This window comes from Myotis davidii, unplaced genomic scaffold (assembly GCF_000327345.1).
Source record: "Myotis davidii unplaced genomic scaffold, ASM32734v1 scaffold404, whole genome shotgun sequence".
NCBI lineage: Eukaryota > Metazoa > Chordata > Mammalia > Chiroptera > Vespertilionidae > Myotis > Myotis davidii.
The window spans coordinates 3,541,122-3,551,644 of NW_006295824.1; positions in this window are offsets into that span (position 1 = coordinate 3,541,122).

Consider the following 10,523-nt stretch of genomic DNA (forward strand, 5'->3'; position numbering starts at 1 on the left):
TAAAAAGGAATAAATTATCATTATTCCAAAAGGGTGTTTATATGTAATATAGGAAAACTAACCAACATGCTTTCATTCACAAAGAACAAAAATTTCCATCTCAAGACTGGTTATATAATAATAAATGCTGAGAAAAGAAAGATAATTGGTATCTAAAGTACTATTACATTTTTTAATTAAAATATGATAGACCCATGTTCATGGTAACTAATGAACTTTCACTGAATGAATACATGTGGTTTTATGTAATTCTCTATTTGAATAGCTTTTTTGCCTCGTATTATAAAGCACAACATGAAGCCATAGTCTTTGGGTTAAAACAATTTTTAAAAGTAAAGCAATTAAAAATAGTCTCAAATTCACCAGCAGCAAGCAAACAAAGGAAGGGGGATAGCTTTGTGCTATATATGTTGGGCAATAGAAACATAGAAAGGAAAAGAAAGCAGAAATTCAGAATTTATGCAGGAAGTATATATTGCAATATACCTGAGATGTTTGGGGCAGTGCCACATAATCAACAAGTTAATATATGCATAGCAAAAGCCATGACTATTCGCTACATGTGTGAGAAATAAAGACCATAAACACTATGTGGTACCAGAATCTGAACAGACCCCCATTTTCCAAAAACATTACTAAGGAAAGAAAAAGGGCTAAAAAAATCCTAAGAATGTTGCTCATATCTTCTGATTTGGATGTAAGCTAACTGAAGAGGTGAGTAGGCAGTTCTAAGGAAAGACAAAGGAAGACTTTTATTAATAGAAGCCCCTCAAGCATGTCAAAGTCGCGGTCAAGAGGCCACATGCCTCATTTTGAGTTTGACATGCTTGCCAAATCTAGCTACTTGGGATCATCATCTTTAGTTGGGGGAAAAAAACAAAAGTTATGGAAATAGACCCCTGTAGGAGACATTAGAAGGATTTCAGGAGCCAAGACAAAGTTGTCTAGAACAAGGATTGTACATTTCCTTTCCGACCTTTGAACCCTCAGGCTTCAGAAAAATAGACTAGACAACCAATCATCAAAATGTAACAAATCAAACAACTGTCCAAAGAAGGGAAATAAAGCAGAGAATTTACCCATACTATGTAATAACAGAAACTTCCTGACAGAGTACTCTGTTAACCATGAACTGGATACAAATACAGGTTGGGGCAAAAGTAGGTTTATTGCCCTGGCTGGTGTTGCTCGGCAATTAGAGTGTTGGCCTGCACACTGAAGGGTCGTGGATTTGATTCCTGGTCAAGGGCACGTAGCTGGGTTGCAGATTCAATCTCTGGCCCCAGAGTGCATGGGAGAGGCAACAAATCAATGTGTCTCTCTTATATCAATGTTTGTCTCTCTCGGTCCCTCCTCCTCTCTCCCTCCCTTCCACTCTCTCCAAAAATCAATGGAAAAAAAGGTCCTTCCGTGAGGATTAACAAATGTTTTGAAAAGAAAATAAGACATTAATTAATAAAGAATTATAATACAAGAATAAACAGTGTTTCACATACTCACAACTGTAAATGTACTTTTGCTCCACCCTATATATATGTCATCAAACAATGTAAACAGATTACGGTTTTTTTAAAAAAAATTTAAAAAATCTATCATGTTATTGAAGATGAAGAAATCTGTCATAAAGAAAACATAACCCAAGGAACAAAATTGATTCCCCACAAGTACTTTACACTATGAAAGAATTAAAACAAAAAACAAAAAACCACAAATTCAATAAAATAAGAGTTCAAAGACAAAATGATAAAACAGAAAAAGGAAAGTTGAAGAGCTAAAGGGAAAAACTGCAAACAAAAACCCTCCATCACTATAGATCTAATAAATAAATTAGAAACAGAAAGAAATAAGTTAAAACTGAAATAGCATTAAGAATATCTTGAAACACCATTTAAATGCAAAGAGGAAGGGAAAATTGCAAAAGGCTTAAAGTAAATGAAAATAAATGGATAAATGTAAAGGGCAGATAAGTGACATCCTTAATAAAGATAGAATAGAAAAAGTACACAGAGACATAATACAAATACATTTCTCTAAATTTAGAATAAAACAAAAATTTTAAAATATACCTTCTAATATTTAAAAAAGTTGCACAATAATCAAGACATATGTATTCTCATTATGTTATGAAATTTTAAAGACAAAGTTAGAATTTTTCAGGTATCCAGGCCAAAAAAGTTGACATTAAAAAACAAAAACAAGAAGTCACATTGGGTTTTAGACTTCTCAATAGTAACATTCGCAAAGCAGAATAATGGAACATGTTAAAAAAAAAAAAAACTCAGGGGAAAAGACCATGGCCTAAAATTGCATGTATACACACACTTTGACTCATAAATTGCCCTCCTAGTTTTATGCCCAAGAGAAATATATACATTTGTATATAAAATGCATATACAAGGATGAACATAGCAAATTATTATTGTACTAAAAGAAAATCCAGCTGTCTAATAGAAGGCTCAACTGCAAAGAAAATAAGTGTACACTACTATATTAATTAAAACTCTATACACCATCCAGAAGTGAAAATGAATGCATTAATGTTACATGTGATGAACCTCACAAACATAATGTTGACAATGGAAGCCAGACACAAAATAATTAAAACAGTATGATGCTATTAACATAGAATTCATAAACAAGCATACTAATCTATGTTTTTACAAGATAAGATGGTGGTTAAATTTGGAGAGAGTGGTAGTGTGGTCGATTGAGAGAATTTACAAGGGAGGAAGGTTTCTGAGCTGGTGGAAATGTTGTGTTTCTCCACTTGGGTGGTATTTACTAAAGTGTGATAATTCATCATAGTACCCAGATGCTTTTGTGCATAGATATTGTATTTTCATTTAAAGAATTTATTTAAAAAATAGGACAATTTCTTAAAAGCCTATGGCTAACGTCACACTTTTTTTATCATACTTTTTTAATATGTCAATATATTTTTTATTGATTTCAGAGAGGATGGGAGAGGGAATGATAGAAACATCAACAGTGAGAGAGAATCATCAATAAGCTGCCTCATGCATGTCCCCTTCTGGGGATCTAGCCTGCAAAGTGGGCATGTGCCCTGACTAGGAATTGAACCATTACATCCTGGTTCATAGGTCAAAGCTCAACCACTGAGCCACATCAGCGGGGCTTTTTGTTTTTGTTAATCCTCACCCGAGGATATTTTTTCCATTGATTTTTAGAGAGAGTGGAAGGGAGGGGGAGAGACAGAGAAACATTGATGCATGAGAGACGCATCCATTGGTTGCCTAAAGCATGCACCCCTACTGGGGCCAAGGATTGAATCTGTGTCGGAGGTACCTGCCCTTGATCGGAATTGAACCTGAGACCCTTCAGTCTATGAGGCGATGCTCACTACTGAGGGAAACCCACTGGGAAGATTTTTTAAAATCTTTCTGCCTAGCCCTAAACACCATTTCCTCAATAGACAAAAACATGTTTACTGTAAACTACATTTAAATTATGTTTATAATATCTTAGTTATAAATATATACACTAAATATCAACGAAGAAAATATGACTAGGTGCTACAATTTTTGTTTCAACAACTGGTCAGGAAGCCATGGTTTTATATTTATGAATTATTTCCTGTACCATCCATGACATGTCTCCTCTGATTTCAAGCACCCAACCTGTCTCAACCCAGCCAATTGACCCAAATCTTTATTTCTGAGGTATCTGAGCCCATGAAAACTAGGCGTATAAAGTCTACCATTAACTTTTATCTCTGGATATAGCATTACGAGGAAGCATCCCAGCATGTGTCCTTGATTCCATCCATGTCCCTGCCTACCACCATGGTGTGAAAGAAATCCTATTTCCCCCTGGCAGTCGGAATTCATTAGCCAACTCTACACCATGTTTCTTTTTATATCTGCTCACCCGGGGACATGAGAAGTCCAAAATGACCAGTTGCTATTCTCAGCTTCTAATTAAAGGGCTCTTTCTTCTGTCCCCTGGTGGAAGCATGTCTCCCTTGAGTACTACGCTCTAAACCAGAAGAATTCAAAGTCATGGAAGTAGGAAAAAAAAACCAAACTTTTTGTAACTGGGCCACTTATTGCAATACTGAGAGGTAGCATTTGTATTTAACACCCTTTGTCCCTATATTCTTCTATTCTGCCTAACAGAGGAAAAGCATTGTTACTGGCCATTGGTTGAGATCAAGTAGCATATCCTGTGGGGCAGCAGCCCAGTTTCTAAGGCTTTATATCCTAACTTGCGCTTTAATAGTCCTTATTGTCACCTTCAAATCCCATGAGCATCATCCCCTCGCTCTAATTCTTTTGGTGTAAAGTGGGGTCCTCAGTAAGAGAAGTGTGGTTTGAAATAACTTAATGCAGAGTCCATGTCTATGGTGATGCTTTCAGCTGCAATTAACAGAAGACCCAACAAAAAGATGATAAAAACAGAAGACATGGATGATGTCATTTAGCGGTAAGTCAGGTGTAAGTTTGTTCCCGAATTGATTAATTCAAAGCCCTTAAGCTTCTTTCCCACTTTGTCTTTTAGGCCCTCCTATGGCAAAAAGCTACATTCGTATTCAGGAAAGGAAAAGCCCAGAGGAGCAATAGAATTAAAACATGTGAAGCACTTAGGTTGGCGCCAGGCATATAATAAGCACAGAGCGAATGTTCACCGAAATGTTTATCATCATCCTCATCACCTTTACTACTTCACCAGCCCACTCCCTGGCAAGGACAATGGGATCACTGTGGTTGTTATAAGCCCTGACCTGCACCAGAAAGAAGTCCGGCCTTTTCTAAGGAATGCGGCTGCCTGACACCAGCGCGAAGTTTGGTGCCAATGGTAAGAAGCAAAGTCCTCTCTGCCAAAGCCCTGTATTATTGGCATGGACACTACATTACCAATATCCATTCATTTGTTGTACTGTATACTGTGGATAAGTTATTTTCTCTCTAATGTTAGAAGAGGGTTGTTCGTGTTAATAAAGCTTGATGACAAAATGCCTGACACACACACAGCATAGAGCACAGTGTCACACATTCAAAGAGGTGCGGTAAATAATCACAATGTTTGATTAGGCAAGAAACTCTGACCTCATTTTCTCCACAGAGAAATCACTGACAGCTATTTTCGGAGTAGCCTATCTCCAGATTTCAGGTCATTTACAATAGTTTCCTGATACATTAAGTACCTCTGCATCGCTAATCTAAAAATTTCTCTCCAGTTTCATCTGACCATCTATTAAAGAAGTGTACTATTCATTGTCTCAGTGGTTTCAGAACAGAATATTGCTGATTGAATGAATATTTATATTCCCTGAGTCAAGTATATGCAATTAATAACAATAGGTGATAAATGATCAGGTGTTTTGGATTATTTTAAAGATTCAGTTGGATTATTGGGAAAAGTGATATTAACGTTCATGCAGATTTCACACAAAGCAAAAAGTCAATAAAATATTCAATCACATGGGGAAAGTGCCGGAGTGCACATGTGGCTGTGCCTGCGTTCTGTTTCTTGCTTCCTTATAGAAGATACACTTTATCCCCTAATTGCTTAGGTGAAGCAAAAAGTCAGTAAAAATAGTATATGTAAATAACAGTGTGCTAACCTTTATTAAGTTCTTGCTATATGTCATCCTCTATGGGAGAGACTGTCCCATGATGTGATCACTGTGGACCCTTAAGCTAGATCCAGGCCAGAACAGAGACTGATTCCCATAAATCCCCTCATAGGGTCTGATCAAACCCTACCCTACGCCCCAGGCATTCTGGTTCCTGGAACAGGCCTTTGCCCTCCTCTGGGCAAGCATGTAAGATGTTTTCTGCTTATCTGGGGCTGGTCACACTCCAGTATCACTATCCATCCTAATTAATGCTATAGAACCCTTTTGTAGCTACCATGTGGCTAGAGTATATCCATGTTGTCTAGCTGCTGCCCAAGACATGCCCCATATCTAAGTTCCCTTAATAAACTCTTGATGTAAAAAAAAGTAAACAAATCAATTAGTTAGATATTATAAGTATCATGAAATTAGTGAGGGGGACAGAGAATATTGTCAGAGAAGATCATTCTGACAAAAATAATATTAAAGGATGAAAAGACACTGGCCACATGAAGAGTAAGAGAAAGAGAATTATAGGTGGAGGCAAGAGCACGCACTAGGATCCTGAGGCAGCAGAGACACTTTTTCCCCCATCACCACTTAGCCCCTGCATGCCCTCTTCCCCCTCTACACATCCTCCTCCACCCCTGCCAGCACCACACTATTGCCCATGTCCATGAGTTCTCTTTCATTTATTTGGGGCTCAATCCCTCCACACACCCCCTCGCAAGCCATCCTGCACCCCAAGCTGCTCTCTATCCATGCGTCTGTCTCTGTTTTGCTTGGTAATTCATTTTATTCATTAAATTCCACATATGAATATTATGGTACTTGTCTTTTTTCTGACTGTCTTATTTCATTTGCCATAATGTTCTTCAGGTCCATCACAAAGGGTAAAATTTTCTTCCTTTTTACAGCAGAGTAGCACTCCATTGTGTGTGTACCACAGCTTTTTTATCCACTCATCTACTGATGAACACTAGGGTTGCTTCCAAATCTTGGCTATGAGAGACACTTATTTTTAAAGGCAAATGTGTAGCGAGAACACATGTACATGCATAATTAACTTACCATAGCAATAGATATAATTATTCTAACTAGGCTTGTCTTCACTCATCCCATTATTCGACTTATCTGTCTTGAATAGTCCTGAACTGCTGATATGAATCTGTCACTATGTTCCAGTCCCCTGTCTAGGGGCTAAGTTATCACATATATTGTAAATTCGCTATATAAAAGGCAATGGGTTAGCCAGTCGGGATGCAAAGATGAGTTTGATTTTGCACCAACTCTCATGAAGGTCAATGACATCTACTAACAACAACAAAACCAAACCAATAAACTCAGGCTTGGCTAACAGGTGTTCAGGATATATGACTGCTAAGAGTAATACCATAAAATTATGAATGACTGAATATGGAGGGTACCCTTCCTTTCTGAGCAATGCATCGAAGGAATTTTCAGTGTCTCCCTTTCTGATGCGCTGCAACCTAACTTGGGAGCTCGGTTGACTCTGCCTACAAGTTCCAACTCATTTCTGTCAGAAATCTGTCAGCATGCACACTGCTTTCATTTAATGTGATCTCTGATAGGGATGAACATCTTTCTAAACAAATCCTGGCATCTCTTGCTCTCATAGTTTTAGCAAGTTAATTACTCTTCCATAAGATGTGATTTCCTGGGATGCAGTGGGCTGACATTGCTTCATGTTAATTTATTCAAGGCTGAACGGTTACATTGATTAGACAACTCCACAGCACCAGGTCTCAGGGCTTCTGGAGTTGCTCTCTTTGAATTTCAATGAAGTTAATGACAGAGGCGTGAAACTGGTATGTCCTCTGCTGCTGCCTCCGTGGAAAGTTCAATAGACATTTTTAAAGTTCTTGTTAGGAATAGGTTATCTTCGTGCAGGCCTCTGAAAAGGACTCTCTTAGTTTCAGCGGTACCAAAGATTAGGTGGAACAAGCTGATTGTGCGCTGCAACTCACGACCTTTCAGGACAAGGGTTCTGTGTATAATGAAGAGCATTCCATTAAAAATGGCATTTTGAAGAACGATGGTAGCATGGTGTGCACCTAGCAACTGACACAAGAAAGTGCGAAGGTGAATTACTGACATTTCTGCATGAGCTGCAAACAGAGTGATGTCACATGTGGAGGCAAACTATGGAACAAGACAAAGCAGAGACAGCTGAAGAAGGGGGGTGGGGGGGGAGACTGCTGACTGGCAACCAGTTCCTCCTGCCACGTTGTCTGAGTGTTTCAGCTGGTGACTTCCTTTCTTAGCGCTATCCTTTCATCTCAGATCATGCCCACAAGCAGTTTGGAACATCTTTGTTAAAAATATATTTTTATTGATTTCAGGAAGAAAGGGAGAGGGAGAGAGCGATAGAAACATCAGTGATGAGAGAGAATTATTGATTGGCTGCCTCCTGCACACCCCACACTGGGGATCGAGCCAGCAACCCTGGCATGTTCCCTGACCAGGAATTGAACCGTGACCTCCTGGTTCATAGGCTGACACTCAACTACCGAGCCACGCAGTTTTTGATCATCTTTAAACACACTCTTAAAAGTACAGAGAGCTCCAAAACACCATTCCAGAGAAAATTCACTAGTATTTTTGACTCAGAAAACTCTTGAGAGAACAGAAACAATGTCTAAAAAGATACCTAAAGAAATAATGACTTACGACTCTAATATCAAATGTTCCTTTTCCAGTAGTGGCTTATAGTAATTTTTGCTGTGATTTCCTTCCATTAGCTCAAACCTCAAACTTTTTTTAAAAAATTGCTCTTCTCATCAAACTTGGTTAGTAGTGCATTAGAGGAGCAAAGGAAGTAGGAAATTGGTGTCCAGTGTATGGGAAAAGGGAAAGCAGTCAGCAGAAGGGGAAACAAAAGAAGAAATCAAGGCATGCAGTGCCCAGAGAATGTAATGACCAAGAATAATAAAAAAAAATAAGGGGGGCTAAATTTCCTACAATATAAGGGGTGGAGGTTTGAACCATTCTATCAAGATATTCAAGGAAAGGGGGATTAAGAAAGTTGAAGAACTCAGGGTCACTCATGTACAAATTCCAATCCATCTATTCAAGTGTGCAATTACTTTCTCTTATAACTAGACTTAGTTTTTATTGCAAGCTTTTGGTCTGTGGTGAATAGTCAGTCATACAAATTGTTGCCAGGAGTTGTGTCTGAGTTCCAGATGACGATACAATACCCGTGAGAGAGTGGGAAACTGCATGGTCTCCATTCTCTTTTCATGCAGATCACAAATGAGGAAGCCCTTGTTCTCCCCTGACCTCTTTCATGGAGGGAACTCAGTCCTTTTGCAGTGACCCTTCTATCAGGTCCATCCGAGTTGGTCAATTTAGTGCCTATTGCAGATGTACTACTGCTTCCCTCCCCACAGAGGAACATGAGCATGAAGAGCTTCAAGAGGCCAGACATATGTATTCTGTGACTGCATGACTTTCTGTAGTACAGGCATCCTTCCTTGCTCTGCCCTGGGTTTTTGCAACATAAAAGCCAATACTTGGGAAACCCAAAAGTCTTTTCTCTGCTTTCCTGTAGCATCATGACCCACTGAGACAAAGATCAATAACTGACTAAAAAGCAGGAGGGAAGAAATAGATGAAAAGAAAGCATGTGACATTTTTTGTTCATTACAGTGTTATTTACAATAGCCAAGATTTGGAAGCAGCCAAAGTACCTATCAGTAGATGAGTGGGTAAAAAATCTTTGCTACATTTACACAATGGAATAATAGACTGCTGTAAAAAAAAAATAAAAAATAAAGGATCTCTTACCCTTTGAGACAGAATGGAGAGTATTATGTTAAGTGAAATAAACCAGCCAGAGAAAGACAAGTACCATTTGATTTCACTTATATGTGAAATCTAATGAACAAAATAAACTAACAAAATAGAAACAGACTCATAGAGACAGAGAACAGACTGACAGCTGTGAGAGGGAAGGGAGGAGGTTGAAGGGCTGGATGAGAAGACCGAATGGATTAAGAAAAAAAAACAACTCATAGACACAGACAACAGTATGGTGATTACCAGAGGGAAAGGGGGAATAAATGTGATGAAAGGAGATTTGACTTGGGATGGTGAATACACAATACAATATAAAGATGATGCATTATAGAATTGTGCACCTGAAACCTATATAATTTTATTAACCAATGTCATCCCAATAAATTCAATTTAAAAAAAAAAAAGAAGTATGTGACATTAAAAAAAAAAGTATCCTTTGAGTGACATCACCAAGGTGGCAACATTAAGTCATTCCCAACTAACAAATTCATGGACAAGACACCAACAACAAAATCCTAGAACACAGGGGTGAGGTTGAATCACTCCCTGCACCACAGAGATCAAGATAAACCACATTAGTGGGGTAGCAGGAGCAGCTACACACTGACTACAGTAACCCCTTCCCAGGTCGGAGCAACATGAGAGGTGTCGTCTTAGCCCATGGTTCCACCAGCGGGAAAAGAGAGCCCCGGGTGGACATTCATCTCCCCGGTATTGTGGATCAGTTCTTGGGAGTCTCCACTTTGGTCTTGCCTCATGGGAAGCACGAAGGAATCTGTGGGGCTTGACCACTAGAAATCTGATTGTGAGAGGCAGACAGAGCTCGCACCAACCTGTGCTCAGATCTTGGCAGACCAAGTCCCTACCTGCAGTGCCCAAGTAGTAGTTCCAACTAGTAGGTTTGTGCATCAGTAGAGCCAAGAAAATAGTGGTGCAGTCTGACCAGGACATTCAGTGGGTCACAGGTTAGCCAGGTTGGGTCCTCAAATGAAGAATTTGCCAGCCCTGAACCAGGCCTATCTCCCCCAGCCATCTCTTCTCAAGGTAGGGGAACTGAGTCATAGCCCAGCCCACTGATTAGGGTAGCTCCCAGCCCTGCCTGACCAGAAAGCCTGGCCAGAAC